This window comes from Lepus europaeus, chromosome 13 (assembly GCF_033115175.1).
Source record: "Lepus europaeus isolate LE1 chromosome 13, mLepTim1.pri, whole genome shotgun sequence".
Taxonomy (NCBI): domain Eukaryota; kingdom Metazoa; phylum Chordata; class Mammalia; order Lagomorpha; family Leporidae; genus Lepus; species Lepus europaeus.
The window spans coordinates 36865169-36880882 of record NC_084839.1 but is presented as its reverse complement, the minus strand read 5'-3'; the positions used below and the strand labels follow the sequence as shown (position 1 = coordinate 36880882).

The following is a 15714-nucleotide window of genomic DNA, read 5'->3' as shown; positions in this document are numbered from 1 at the left end:
CAGAGAAAAGGAGAAAGATTTTACACCTGCCATTTCACTCCCCTTATGCCTGCAACAGCAGAGGCTGGGCCAGTTGGAATCCAAAAGCCAGGAGCTTCTTCCTAAATCTCTCAGATAGGTGGCAGGGGCCTAAATACTTTGGCCATCTTCCACTACTTTTCCCAGGCCATTAGTAGGTATCAAGATTGAAGTGGAGCACAGGACATGAACCAGTGCTCATATGGGATGCTGGCATCCTAGGTGGCGGCTTAACCCCTATGCCACAACATCCTATATGTAATGTTTCAGTGTTATTTGGATCAATACCTCCTCAATGAAGCAGCAAATATTTCATTAATGGACAATCAAGGATCTTTGATGAGGTGAAGGAATTCTTGTTACCATTTTAAGTGTGGTAATATTGCTGTAGTTATGAAATACTATTTATTTAGAAGAACAAATTGAAGCACTTATAGATGAGATAATATAACAATGCCCAACACTGGTTCTAAAATCATCAAAGGTGAAGGGTGGAGGTGCGATTTGGATCTAGATGCAAAAATTGACTCTCAGTTGAAAACTGGTGAAGCTGAAGATGGATACACGGGTTTGCCCCACAACACTCGGTACTTTGTATATCCTTGATATTTCTATGATAAACGCTTTTTTCTATTACAATATACTTCCCCTACAATGTACTTAAAATTGACGTACCTGGGAATATATAAAACATAGGAGGGAAAAGCTACTTCTAATTAAACAGAAATTAAAAAAGGGAAATTGTGATAATCCAAAATTTCATTCAGGAGGTGCTGAAACCAAAAAGGAAGCATTGAGACTTTGTGTAATGCTGGCTCAATATTTCAATGGGAGAAAGACACCAAAGTCAGCTCAACACTCCCATTCCACACATAATCAACCCGAGATCTAGAAAACTGAAGTGATTTTCTCAAAATTATACCCATAGTTAATGGGGAATAAATTTATTTATTCACAGTCTTATGGTTATACACGAAACAGCTCCATTATTACAAATTTGTTACAAATCACTTTGTGAAAATTACAAAAGTAATGGGCATAAGATTTAATATCATCCATATAATGGACAAAAATGGTGGATATACTAGAAAACTTAAAAGTGTCACAGAAAACCACCATGATTTTCTTTAGGAACAAGGGATCTCAATTGGGATTTAATTAAAGCAGACACTGTTCTGAAGAGAGTAACTAGACAGAGTCTATGAAGGTATTTATGGGAATGTTAAATTGAAAGGCATATTATATAACCTTTAATTGGGGAAAAATGTCTAAAGGGAGCAAAAAGGCAGTAAATCATTATTTTGCAGAAGAAACATCAAAAGAGACAACAGCAACTGATATGGTCAGACATACAGGATAAAATTCAATTAGGTTTGTGAGTTGGAAGATCACACCTTCACCACACCACACCCAGCCATGTGATCTCATGCCCCTGCCTGACCACATCTGTGCATCCACCTGCCAATCAGACTAACTGACCACTCCCCTTTGGAAGTGGACTAAGGCCTGGAGCACAGTGGGCCTGCTCCTTTTTTTTTTTTTTTTTCCCATCCTGCCCTCGATCCCCTTGCTGCCCTGTGCCTTTGGGGTGCGTGGCCTTTGCTTTCTCACCTGCGTGCTCCTCCACGCTGGCTGGCTTTTGGCCTGCTCTCTGCTCAGTATGGATCCAGATTTCCCTCTGTCTTTTACATAGAGCCCCCACTTGACTGTGCATTTCTCACACTGAATAAAAGCCTTAAAAACTTACCATGCTGCCTAGTCTATTTGAGCCAGAATTCAGAATTCTCTGAATTCCTGGCAAGAGCCCACGCAGCTTATTAATTTGGGGGAATATTAATAAGCAAATAAAAATGTCTAAAGGGAGCAAAAAGGCTCCCATAAAATCATTATTTTATGAAGAAACATCAAAAGAGACAACAGCAACCCCCAACATTTTGAATTTAGAGAAGGGAAGAAAACAGTTTAAACTTCTGTCTTCTCCCTGTCTTTAAGTTAGTAGAAGTTAAGGGCAGGATCATTCCCCTCCAGGCAACCACCTGCTCCACCTGGGGCAGCAGCATCAAGACAGCGCTGACCTTCGGGAGAGCAGTGTTACTGAGTGCTCTATAGCACACTACCAGCTAGGGCAAATCCTTTCACTTTTAATTCCTTTAGAATGGGATCACTGCTCCTAATACACTCCAGCTTGGCGGATGCGAACAGACAGCATTTTCAGTATAAGCAGCTTGGGGTTAATAGTGGAGTCTGGGACAGGTAAAACTGAAGCTTTGAAGACCCTTCTGAGAGGTCAGATACTTACTCAAGAGACAGGATAAGCACTGTTCTCTGACCAGTTTAGCCTCCAGTCAGCCTTGGGGATCTGCTCCAGTCCTTTCTACAGAGGCTTTAATTAATTACACCCCTGGTGTGCACCAGGTGAGATTTCACTCTCAAATTAATCCACTTTTAAAGACTCTTCTGCAGTTTCTCTTCCTTTCTCTGCACATTTTGTTTTTAGATCACCCATTCCTATAAGACACAAGATTAACTAATCTCAAAATGTAGGCACATTTATATTTAATGCTCTCTTGGCCATTAATAATAAGTTAATGATGTCAAGTAATGTACAATTTTTCAGATACTTCACGCATAAGAAGGAAGAAACTAGTAGCATCTATTGGAAATACAGAGTTCAAGGCACATTTTCTAGCATCTGTGGTGCTTAAGGGGGAAAAAGAAGAAACATTCAACCAACCAACATGAGTTATTAGGTATTATTATACGCACAGCATGGGTCTAGATTCTGCAGAATGCAAGAAAATACAGAATTATATTTCCTGTCATTATAAAATCCTTTAAACATCACACTGAATAATTCTCTCAATATTGAAAGAAGCAGGAAAGTTATAAGCAATCTTCAATTTGCAAAAGAAGCAAGGTTCAGAGTAGTCGTGGGTTTACCAGCAATGAGGTATGAAAGACCTGGGAGCTGCAACTACACATTCTTTTCAGTCTTCAGGTCTATGGCAGGTAGCTGGCTGTCTTACTGGCTGCAAAAGCTGGAGGGAAGCTATGAGTTATTCTCTAGTGACAATCTCCAGTGGAGCCCCAGCAATGCTCTTGCCCTACAGTAGTTTCCCAAGGGTATGCCAGTCCAGAAAATTTGCAGTCATTTTTATTGAAAGAGCCTCCATCTGCGTCACTGAATAATTTCTATTTATTGCTGAATGTCCATCTCATAATCAGTTCAGATTTCTCCCCATCCCCATCCGCCATAGCAGACCCACTGATAACTCCGAAAGAGTTAGCAACTTGTTACCAGTTTCTTCAAACCCAGTTTCACCCTTTGTCTTAGTCTGTTTTATGTTGCTATAACAAACTACCTAATCTAGGTAATTTATAAAGAACAGGTGTTTATATTGTCACACTACTGGAAACTGGGCCATCCACGAACCAGATACCAGTGATTGGTAAGGGCCTTCTTCTTGTGCCTTCACATAGCAGGAGGAAGAACCTACTCCCATAAGCTCTTTTGCTGGCAGCATTAATCTATTCATGAGGGTGGAGCCTCACAATCTAACCATCTCTCATTAGGCCCCGCCTCCCAGCTCAATTGCTTTGAGGGTTAAGTTCCTAACATAACAGATTTTGGTGAACAGGGGCAGACCACAGTATCCCTTTTAAAACAAATATGCTGCAGCACATTATTTTGAGATAAAATTACCTGTATATTATATAGAAAGAAGACTAGATATCCTCAGATTACTGTAACCTATTTCAAAGGCAGTGGTACATCAAAGGGGACAGGCCATGGAAGCAGTCAAATCAAAGACGTAAAGAATAAGGGGGTGCATTGTCTGTAGGGAATTTAAAGACAATAATAAAACCAACTAATGGTCTGTCTGCTTTTTATTATCACCAGTTGTCATCTCAGTGATGAATACTCTCAATGCCTGCTAGAGCAGACTGCCAGTCCCCATCCTACCTTGGTATGCCGGTGTGCTTTAAAAGGGAATTCTTCCCTTAGAATACTAACAACCTTATAGAAATCATATGTGTTCTGGTTGAAACCATCCATAATAATTCCCCTTAAAATGAAAACTCGGTGCTTTTTCAAACCCTTGGGCTGGTAGGCAATTGGACTCTTCCAAGAATTGAGCTAAGAGAAAAATAGCTATAAAGTTCCTATTTTTTTCTCCAGTTATTAAGAGTCTTTCTCCATGGACCTTCTTCAGGCCAGTGTAATCATCGCATCACTGGTCTCTTAATCTCTGGTCAAGCCCCCTTTCTCACATCTTGCACACACCATCCAGACATAGCTTCATAAAACACATATATGGCTATACCATTCTTGTCTTCAAAATTCTCTAGAGCCCATTATTCACATAAGATTAGATTCCTAGAGGTCATAGAAAGCATCTAATTCACTTTAGCCTTTGCAGTACTTCATAGCTCAGAATGTAGTAGTTACCATTTGCTGCCCAAATAAATGATTGAAAACCTTAACCAGTAAATCTCTAAAATTGCCATAAAATCATTGCCCTCTAATTAGGAATGTTCCATTAATTTGCATAATTTATTTGATATTTATTTAGTGATCACCTATTATGAGTCAGGTAGGCATTTTACTGTTATCAAATAATTTTCCATTCAAACTGAGCCCTTCTTTGAGCAACATCTATATTCAGAGGCTTTTTGACAAGAGACAGGACGAAAAAATAAAGAACCTCTTTTAAGATCCATAATATGCATAATTCATGCATGTTTTAGGCTTCAGATATGACATCATTCATTTCAAAAAATAGTAGTACATGGCACACAACCTGTTTTAACCCATGAGCCTTTACATAGAGTTGAAACAGGATATATAAGATGCTGCAAAATAAAGTTGATGTTAAATAGAATGTTAAGAAGTAAAAGGTTAACTATTATTTTCCTTCATATTTGCAAATTTATAGTTGGTGATTTTTCATCAAGTATCATCAAGTATTGCCATAGTTAAGTCATGTATGTGGATGAGCCTGTGGGTCTGTGTAAGTGTATGAGTGTGTTGTCAGTATAGTATATGTGCAGGTACATATGCTATGCATTATGTAACTTCAGATAAGAATGCAGGAAGAAGGAAAGAGAGGTGTGACAAACTCAAGGAAAGGAATATCATATCGGAATTATCATCAAACTGAGAATACTGGATTCCCCTCTCTCTGGATAGTGCTTTTGACTTTGAGGCAACAGTTTCATCCATTAGAGCTCACTTATGTAAAGCTGGCCATCCAGGTGCTTTTCTTTAAATAAAACCAAAGGGGCATTCAAAATTCTCCTAGCAACCCTGCTTCAGAAGGGATACAGTCCCTCTGTGTGCAGCACCTGGAAACAGCCTGTCTTCTTGGAGCCATTCTTGGCACCTAATATGAATGTGCTGGAAGGTGCACAGTCACATAAGCACGCCTCTGATGCTAACCTGATGAGGTCCGACAGCTCTGAGGTGGGAACTCCTAAAAGAACCTCAAGGCAGGGAAGAAAAAATTATCAAACAAAATGCTGCGTTCCATCATTTCATCTGTTCGGAATTCTTAACAAAGGGATGGCGTTGTCAACAGGAAATCCTAATTTCTTTCGAGTCTCTGTAAACCTGGCCAGTTAAATTAATATGCACTTACTCGTCATTTTCCTTGATTTATTCTCATAGCATTGTTTCCCAATGATGCTCTATAATGTGTTGTATATTTTGCTTTCTGTTTCTTATTTTTTCATGACAATGGAGTCTCAGGAGAGAGGAAGCTTTATAATGTTTATGTTGTTGAATTTCTAGCATGTGGACAACGCCTAGTCCAGAGTAGGTCCTCATAATTTTTGTTGAAATAATACATGAAGATATGAATAATCAAATTAATTTGACTGCCGTGCTTTATTTTTCACTATTATTCCCAACTTTTTGCCTTAATAAGAGTTGCTTGCTGGCGCCGTGGCTTAACAGGTTAATCCTCCACCTTGCGGCACCGGCACACCGGGTTCTAGTCCCGGTTGAGGCACCGGATTCTATCCCGGTTGCCCCTCTTCCAGGCCAGCTCTCTGCTATGGCCCGGGAAGGCAGTGGAGGATGGTCCAAATCCTTGGGCCCTGCACCGCTTGGGAGACCAGGAGAAGCACCTGGCTCCTGGCTTCAGATCAGCGCGATGAGCCGGCCGCAGTGGCCAGTGGAGGGTGAACCAATGGCAAAAAGGAAGACCTTTCTCTCTGTCTCTCTCTCTCACTATCCACTCTGCCTGTAAAAAAAAAAAAAAAAAAAAAAAAAAGAGTTGCTTGATGACTGACTTTGAACTTAATTACCTCACAGTTTTCTTAATTCTTGAAAAGTAACAAATAAAAATACAAGCATCGTACCCATAAAATACATGCTTAATGAGCCTCTCTGGATAGAGGAAATAAGAGATTCTCCGCCTTGTTTACAAATTGGGCCAAGTGAGAGGCTTGTATGTAATTCCTGAGAGGACTGGCAAAAGGTCGGTTTACAGGCTCAAGCCTGAGGCTGGGTCAGATTGCCATCTCTGTGTAGCTCAGCTTCCTGCAATGTCACAGGCAATCTGTCTATCATCGCAGAGCAGGTGGCCAGGCAGGACTGTGGGTGTGGATATGGCGACTATGTCAGTTGCTAACCAGGTCCTGCACTGCAGCTGCAAGGAGATGAATGCTATTAAGTTGCAATTAGCACTGGACAGGGTCCAACGAGTTTACTCTACCCTATAACCTAAATTCATCTTCTTCCAGTCCGCTTAGAGTGGACAATGTTAACTGACCGACCATGTACCAGACGTTGCTTTAAATGCTGGAGATGAGTGTTCTACAAGGTCGAGGCCCTATCATCATGAACTGGCTTTTCTTGAGCATATCTACCAATCAACTCTTTGACATACGAATTTTGGTGAACCGGGGCAGACCACAGTAACCCTTTTAAAACAAATATGCCGCAGCACAATAACCACTTGTGCCTAAAATAACTTGTGTTCTAAAATAATGATAAATTCTCTTAAATGTCCAAGAAAGGTCCTCATTTTTATAGCCTACAAAATGCCAATATTCAATGGAGCAGCAGTATAGAAACTACTTGATATAAAGAGGATTTTCCATTTGTCTTCACCACTAATTAGCTATTTAACCTTAGGCCTGTGGTCTTCAGCTCCGCCTGAACTCTAAAAGTACTAAACAAACTTGAAAACATAACTAAACAAACAAAACTAGCAGGTAAACAAAAAGCCAGTGTCCAAACCTGACTTCTTACAAACAGGTATAGGATGTCCAAGGGTGTGACCTGAACATCATTGTTTTTTAAAACACCCCATTAAAACGGACATGCAGCCAGGGCTGGGCAAATCCTTTTACACTTTGTTTCTCAGTCTGTAAAATGAGTAATCATAGCTCTTCCAATGAGTTCCTAAGTCTTTCTTATTTAAAAATTGAATTGTGAAAGGCAAAGCATTTTAATTTCTACACAAATGCCTTTTATTTTGATGTATACTCTTAGAAATGCTAAAAGAAATCCATAGATAGCTAAGCCTCCTGTATGACAGGATATTTTAAAGCCAAGGGAAAAGACAACGTAGTTTCTAAACCTCCTCATGAGTACCCAGGGCTGTAGGTCACACTATAGGAGTCTGAATTTTAAAGAGACCAGAGCATATAGGTTCATTCTTTCCCCACAGTGCCAGTGGTAGCAGAATCAGCGTCTTTAACATCAGAGATGAGGACACCCCTAAGTTCAGTCTATTTCTCCTTAGGTACCCGTGTTGGGACTATTTTCAAGGGCTGCCACCTGGGCATTGCGGTAGCCTACAATACCGGCAGTTCTCAGAAGATTCTAATCAGTGACCAGCAATTGAAGACGCAGCCAGGGAGCCATACATCACGGAGGGAGCCTCAGGAGAGAGATTTATTCTAAAGGCTGAAGTGCAATCTCTCAGGGACAGTGCCTTGGAACTGGACTGTGAACTGTAACCGCCTGGTACAGAGCACCCCAGGGCTTCCTCTTGAGTCCCAGTTGATGGAGAGTCCTTGAATCAGCATTGAGAAAAGTTTGTACCAACTTAGTGAGGAAGTTTATATCTTGCAGATAAAGTACCTTGTTAACAAAATGAATGTGACAACCAAAATTTAGCTGTTGGATTTGTTTGAAATGGCTCCTTTGAGATTTTATCTCTAGATTATAATAGAGAGGAAATCCAGTTGATACCCAAACATAAAGAAAAAGAAATATAGTGAACAAAGAACACAGTGCCCTCTTATCAATCATGTAACTCCACTCTGAACTTATAAAGTCAGAACATGTACAAGCAATCTGCTTTTTCTGCACAAAGTACTTGCCTAATATGGACATGTATGTTTTCCTGGATTTGTCATTGCATAGCATTCCACATCACAAAAACTTTGGTGCAATCGTTATCAATAATGAGATGGCCTGATTGTGTAGAACTTCATTATATAGAATTTTTTTTATTTGCATGGATGTAAATTTTGTGAAATTTTACCAATAATATGATTTACTGAGTGATTACTCTGATTGGAAACTATGCCCAGCACATTATATATATTTTATCCTTACCACAACTCTTTGGAGATTTTATCACCCAGGTTTCCCAGGCAAAGGTATTGAGATTCAAGAGGTTAAGACACTTTGTCCAAAGTCACACAGCCAGAGCTTAGGGTCCAGCCCAGATATTCTGACTCCCAAGCCTTGGCTCTTAAACAGTCTGCTCTTTTTTTCTGACTCACTAATCAGGCTAGCTCATGATTTTGCCATCGAGTTACCCTTGGTAAAGAGTTGTGAAACATGAATTAGTTATTTACTTAATGTAATCAATGACACAAATGAAAAACGAAGGCGCTGGGATTGTATACGAGCCCAGAGCTTGAATATAAGTTGCTCAAAAGTAGAATTGCAGGCGGCTGATATCCCAAGACTGTGGCGTATTTATGATCAACTCTGAGGAGGTAGCTGACTCCACAGTCACAGGGGAAGTGGGGTTTCACAGTGAGTCTGTGGGGAGGGTGCTTTCTCCCACTCTGGGGAGGTTCTGCACTAGCAGGGCCTACTACCACATAGGGTACAAGAGTCAAGACAAAACAGGGAAGTAACCGTTGAACTGCAGAAACACGATCCTAGAGAAGGAAGCATAGCACTTAGAAGTCAACAAAGCATTCCCAAAGCAAAACACCCGGGATCCAGTCAGCAGCAAGGAAAACCTACCTGAGGTTCTTGGGAAAGCCGCTAATGCTAAACTCCACTGACCAGGTGGAGGGTTCTCTAACACCTTTTCTTTATGTAGCAATCAGCAGGAGACTCAGTCTTCGAATGAGCAGACAGCTAAGTGGCACGGGCTGGCAGAGTAGGAGAGAGGTGAGGGATGAGGCCTGCATTAACACACTGAAGAATCAACACAGTGGAAAACAATAGTGTGATCTCCAACCCATATAATTCCAGATAATGAAAGAAATTTCAGCAAATCTTAGTGATGTCCTTGGAGAGTGGCCTAGATGGTCATGCCATACTGCTTTGGTTAGATAATGGTGAAGACCAGAGCAAAGAATGCAAAATTGAGAAATTCTGTTGTTACTGGACTGTAAATGGCCTGTAAATGGCCAACTTCTGTTTATGCTTTATCTCCTCCTTCCAAAACTACAGCCTAGAGATGGGAGTTTGGCACAGCAGTGAAGTTGCCTCTTGGGACACTTAAATCCCATGCTGGAGTAGGTGGTTTGAGTCCTGGCTTCGCTCCTCTGCTTCTTATCCAGGTTCCTGTGAACATGCACCTGGGAAGCAGCAGGTGATAGCTGCAGTACTTGGGCTCCTGACACCCACATGGAGCACCTGGTTTGCATTCCAGGCTCCTTGCTTCAACCTGACCTGGCTCTGGCTGCTGCCAGCATTTGAGGAGTGAACCAACAGACCAATTTCTCCCATCCTGCTTCTCAGTCTGTCTCTTTGCCTTTCAGCTTTTCAAAAACGAAAAACAAAGCTACAGCTTGCAATAACTTCGTTAGTTCTTTACTTAGAGCTCCAGTCCCCCACAGCCTTGTACCAGTGATGTAGCCTTTGATAATTCCTGCCATAAAAATCCAGTCGTGTATGACATTTAGGAGGGAGCAAAAGGTTTGATTTGCCTTGAGGCACTGGAACCATTATAAAGATGCCTTTAATGAGAAATGGAAAGCAAAGGAAAATAGGAGGTCAAAATTGTGGAAAATAAAAAAGGGTGCCCAGCCACTAGGCACTATGCTTTTAATGGTTCTAGATAAATAAAGACCATTTAATGTCAATGTTTTTTTTTTTTTTCCTGAAACTCATGGAAAAGAAGAGGAATAAAGAGAGCTAAGAGGTCTCCTTAATGCCTTCTCAGCAGCTGACAAGATGGACTTGGGGAGTCGTTGTGATATCGACATTTAAAGAATAAGACTATGTCACACACATGCTTATCCCTTCCAGAGAATCTGAGCTTTCACAAAGTGGCTCATCAAATAGCAAGGGCAGGCTGCACCCTTTTCACAAAATCTATTCTTCTGAGATGCAGTCCACTCACATCTTCATCTAGTTCTTTCTCGCATCCCATTTATGTAGGTGTGTCCCATTTCCTAGGAGTGGAGTCTCCAATTACACGGGCTTTTCAGTGTCACTTAGCAGGCAGCAGCCACCTTTCTCTCCAGGCTCCTTTTGGTGAACGTGAGCCAAATATCTGCCCATCACGCCCGCTTGAAGTCAGGATTTTGGCTGGAGACATTTTCCAAGAGATGGTGCCCTTCTGTGTCTCCCCACGAGTCATTCTGTTCACACCCACCAGTCAGTGCAGTGTAACAAAAAGTTTGTGTGGAGCATTGCTACCAAGACATTTTAACTCATAGCAAAGAAAGCAAGATGTTCTTAAGGAACAATGATTTCTGCAAATTTAGAAGCAAGAGCTCTGAATTTCCTCCACCAAGAGTCAGTGACCAACAGATGCATGCAAGAGCCTCATTGCTAATTAAAGTGTGGTTCTCACTCAGACAGCATCCATTTCACATGTAAACTTTCTAGAAATGCAGACTCCAGCCCCAAGAAACTGTGATCCCTTGGTGATTTGTTTAAGGAATTTTTGGCCCAGAGTGGCAGGTGTTAACTTTTGCTGCAGGTAGGAATCAACCCAGGAGCATAAAAACAAATTGCCTGCACCAGGGTCCTCCCCCCCCCCCCCCAGAGATTCCGAGTTAAGCAGCCTAGGGTGTGGCCTAAATACTGGGAGGTTTAAAAACTGCCCAGGAGCTCTGAGGGGTGGGCAGGGTTGGGAGTTGTTGGTGTTGAGGAGCAGAGCTCACCGGTTCCCATCTCTGCTGCAGTCGAACAGTGGGACCCCTGTGGTCTGAGCCTCTTCCTCAGGCCTGGCTGGCCCAGAGCTGCACTGTGAGTACTGGGGGAGCGCTGCCCAGTGGTCTACCTGCAGTTCTCTTCCTTCTCCTCCTTTCCCTGCGGCAGCTCCTGCCCTCCTCCCCCTCCACACTGGGCAACCAGGACAAGGGCCCATATGCACTGGTGCTTTAAAAATCCGAACTTGGAGCCCCAGTCGAGAGCTGCCACCTCCCAGTCTGCATTCCCAGATGTGTCTGCGAAGCAGCCAGGCTTGGGAGCTGGTGAACTCCACCGTGGGTCCAGCCTTTCATCCTGCCAAGTCATTAAGGATTTGTAAGGATGAATGAGCTGTCAGGAGAGCAAGGGCCTGCTGCAATGCTCCTTTGTTAATTATGGGGAAGTGATGTCTTGGCAATGATAATGCTTGCACTCTTGGAAAGGGCAATGAATGGTTCGTCGATTGCTGCATTAGGTCTTTCCCAACTCAACCTTAACGCTCAGCTTTTACTCCTCGCTGTAGTTCAGCCGCCGCTACGCTTTCACGCTGAACAGCCTCTCGGTCTTTATTCCCAGGTGGGCTTGCAAGCCTAGAGGGAAATACCGACACGGAGATTCCTCCCGAGTTCCGGGCTGGGGAACACCTCCTCTCCCTCCCCAGATCCGTGGTTGCCGGTGTCAGCATCTAGAAGCTAGCGTGCACTCTGCTTGTCTGGCGTGTAGGAAGAACGAGGGATAACGATAAAAAATTAATCCTTGCGATAGCCCCAGATCCGTTTGCTAAAACAAAGCTGCCTTTCGCAGGAGGGCAGACGGCGCAGGGAGGACGCTGTCTCTGGGGCGACAAATTCAGGGGTGAGGCACGGGCTGGCCAGCGGGGGGCCGGGGTCCTGCCTGGGGATGTGGCGAAGCCGGTTCCGAAGCAAAGTTGCCGCGCCCGCTTGCGCGTGTCCCCAGCGGGCTGGGGGCCGGGGAGAGCGCCAGCGCGCGGCCGGAGCGCAGTGCGGGCCCGCGACTCCCGGGGAACACCCACAACAATCTCCCGTGGCAGGGGCTGGAAGGGCTTCCCACTCGCCCCGCGCTGCGGAAACGCACGGCCGACCCCGCCGTGGTCTCCCAGGGCGCCGGGAGCCGGCAGGCGGCGGCGGCGCAGCGGGGCCGAGCGCGCGTGCGAGCGAGTGCGAGGCTGCGGGCGGCGGGCGGGCGGGCGGGCGAGTGTGCGCGGGAGGGTGGGAGGGAGGGAGGGAGGGAGCGCGCGCGCCGCCCGGGCCCCGGCCCTCCCAGCCTGCCGGCCTCCGCGCCTGCCTCCCGCCCGCGCGCACCGCTGCCCGCCGCCGCCGCCGCTGCTGCTCGCGCCGGCGCTGCACCGGAGTCCGCCCGCCGCCGCCGCCGCCGCCTGCTTTGTGCTTCCCGCAGAAGATGGGAGCGACCTCTTCCTGGTCGGGAGCTATTTAAAAGGAGGGAGTGTGCCCTATTCCTGACTAGCGTGGAGGAACCGGGGAAGAATCCATTCACTCCCCAAGCCAGGTAGGAGCTGAAGATGGGCAGGCAGAGCGATTGGGTTAGATAGCGCCAACTATTTTCCCTCTGCTGTTCATAAGGCTACACTTCCTCTGCTCTGGCTAGAGCTGGGCTTCTGAAGAGAGTGTGTGTGTGTGTGTGTGTGTGTGTGTGTGTGGTGCGCGCCTGCACATCTTCTGGGGTCCGCTCTCCTGGAGTCCATCTGCTCGGGCTGGTGTGTCCAGGGGCAAGGGCGCCCGCCTGTCAGTGCGGGCTGCCGGGGAAGCCAAGGCTGCTCCGGGGAAGATGCTGCACCCTGCACCGCGCTGCGCTCCGAGGATTCGGGGCGCCAACAGCTAAGCCCGCCCGGCAGGCAGCGCTGCGGGGGATCCAGGCGTCCCCACCCACCGGGCTGCACACCGTGGACGTCGCTCTTCCCGGTAACCTCGGGGGTCTTCCCCAAGGCCACACTTGCGACCCCCTTCCGTTCCGGAGGCAGCTGGGTCCTCCTCTGCCACACTGCGGGGAGGAGGGAGGTGTGGCCGGGGCAGCGAGGGAGAGACCAGGAAGAAACGAAGGGGGAGTGGGCTTGGGGTCCCCGGCTCTGGGCGGGGTGCCGCGGTGAGCGTGGGGGATTCTGCACACACAGGCGTCTCTCCCCGAGGGATTCCAGGGGAACTTGGCCGCTGCGTTATCTGCTCCAAGAGCATTGCTGGCTCCTGGGGGAATGTCTGTGCTCGGAGATGTGAGGATCTCCTTCTTGGCTCCTCCTTAATGAAGAGGGAGGTCTCCTAGCTGGACAGTCGCCTGAGAGCCCAAATCGGCCCAGGCGATCCTTCTAAAAATACAGTATAGGTGCATCCTTGGTTCCGCTCGCCACCCCCACCCCTTCTTTCGTGCTTTGATGAATGGCTTGGGCTGGCAATTTGTATTTCCCTCTCCGAAGTGGCTGTGGTTAGGTTGAGCAGGGGTGATCACATTTACCAAGATTTTTTTTTGAAGACGGCCATGTGCATGGTGTCTGTATCCACTGGAAAGAAAGTCCTGCCGGGCACTAGGTATGGGTTTAACCCCCTTAGCCCAGCTCCCTTGGTGGCGCTCTCTAACCTCTCTCCTGCTCACTAGTCAGCCACTAGTGGTTGTGAAGATAACAATACAAACTTTGTCCTGCTGGAGGTGTAAAGACTAAAAAGAGAAAGGATATCAGTGGGAGGTGTAGTGGAAGAATCTTTTTTAAAGATGACAGATGTGGTTGGCGACAGTACAGGCGGTCTGAGCATGGAGGAGCTGGCTGAGAGGTAGAGACTTCTGATCAGATCTGGTTGAAGGCATTGCTTGGGTACCTCCAAATATGAGCAGCTGAGCGTCACCGTCCAGAACCTGTGTGAAGATCTGCTAGGGGAGCAGGCAGGAGGACATCCTGAAAGTATACCTCCCCTGCAACACACCACACACACGTTCTTTCTCTCAAAGCTACTCCTACAGCAAGTCAGGAAAGGAGGGAGGGAAGTGAATCTAGATGTTTCATTCATTTCAGATGAGAAAACAAAGCCAGAAAGGGGATGATGAATTTTAGGTTCCTCTTTCGGATCCTGTGTTACTTGGATTTAGCTCTCTAGGTTTGCCAGATTTGCTTAACTGGGAGGTTACGGTTGGTGTGGAAAGCAGGAGGAAGGAAGGAAGGAAGGGAGAGCTAACTCCATCTTTGGGGCCTTGTGAGTGAGCCGGTGGGGGAGGGCCCACTTATTTCATCAAGGAGCAAGATGTGTCTTAAATGTTTTTCATCTTCTAAATTCTGCCTGCGTGAAGGACTCAATGCATCGAAGGGCGCCTCCACTAAGATCTCTCCACCTACTACAAAAGGATCCCTGACTCTCCCCTCCCCTCCACAAAGGCTGTTGTCTTTTTATTTAAATTGGGATGATTTAATTCCTAGAAAAACAAATAAGGAACTGGGCAGAGGTAAAGGATTCGCTGTGAAGCCCTGCAGGGCTTGCAGAGGATGTAAGTGTCTGACAATCAGACTTAATTCACTGTCTTGAAAGCTTAGCAGGGCTAGAGGAAGAGTAATGAACTGAAAGAATAGGAAAGCTGTGTCTTCTTTGTATCTATGTTACCATGGCTATCTTATGGTTTCTACTGTAGTAGTATATTTAGATTAATACTAAGGCATAGATACTCCTTTGACTACAAAAGGGAAGAAAGAGGCAGAACAGTAACAGTGCTTTAACTTTATAATTTTACTTAAAGTGAGGGATAGTCAGTAACACCTACAGGACTGTTAGCAGGAATTACATTAATTGCTCTTTCAAGCTTACTATGTTTTGGAAATGGAAACAGCATATTCTAAGAGTTTCAGCATTTGTTAACAAGCTATATTTACCATGTTTTTTTTATCAGACAAAAATACTTATCTTGCAAAGTAAGTGCATGGTTCCTTCCATCTTGGTACTTAATCTGTTTCTTTGACAAAAATGCATACCAAAAGCTCTGCAGATTCAATGAAGGTGCATTTCCCCTTTAGAAAGCAAATGAAAGCCTGGACACAGGTTGCCTCAAAGTAAGGACTTCTGAAAGATTTGATTTTGTTCATGTGGTAATTCAGTGAGATGAGTCCTTTCTCCATGCTACAAGGGAAATCGTGTGTAAGTAAAAAGCGGTCTGCTCTGGCAGTAAAGAAATAAACAGGGTCCAAACTGAAATCTGGAAGAAAAACTCACAGCTAAGATATCATGTTGCATGTTTCATGTCTTATGTTTTTGTGAGTATACCGCTTGCAAATAAAATGTTGCCTTGCATTTGAGAATTTAGGAATTGACGTGCTGTTACCTCTCATTCCTGGTATGCTT

General features: G+C 45.0%; 1 protein-coding gene across 6 annotated transcripts in view; it reads left to right on the top strand.

Moving 5' to 3' along the window:
- The window catches only part of SLC8A1 (solute carrier family 8 member A1), a 412383-nt gene that overhangs the window by 61608 nt on the left and 335061 nt on the right, over nucleotides 1-15714 (top strand). Inside the window, exon 1 of one of the 6 annotated variants that reach the window (XM_062209332.1) lies at nucleotides 13238-13305. The exons of the other annotated variants lie outside the window; for them this stretch is intronic. The gene's annotated coding sequence lies outside the window, so the exon portion shown is untranslated. Of the gene's footprint in view, nucleotides 1-13237; nucleotides 13306-15714 lie in introns of those variants that run through there. 6 annotated transcript variants of the gene reach the window in all.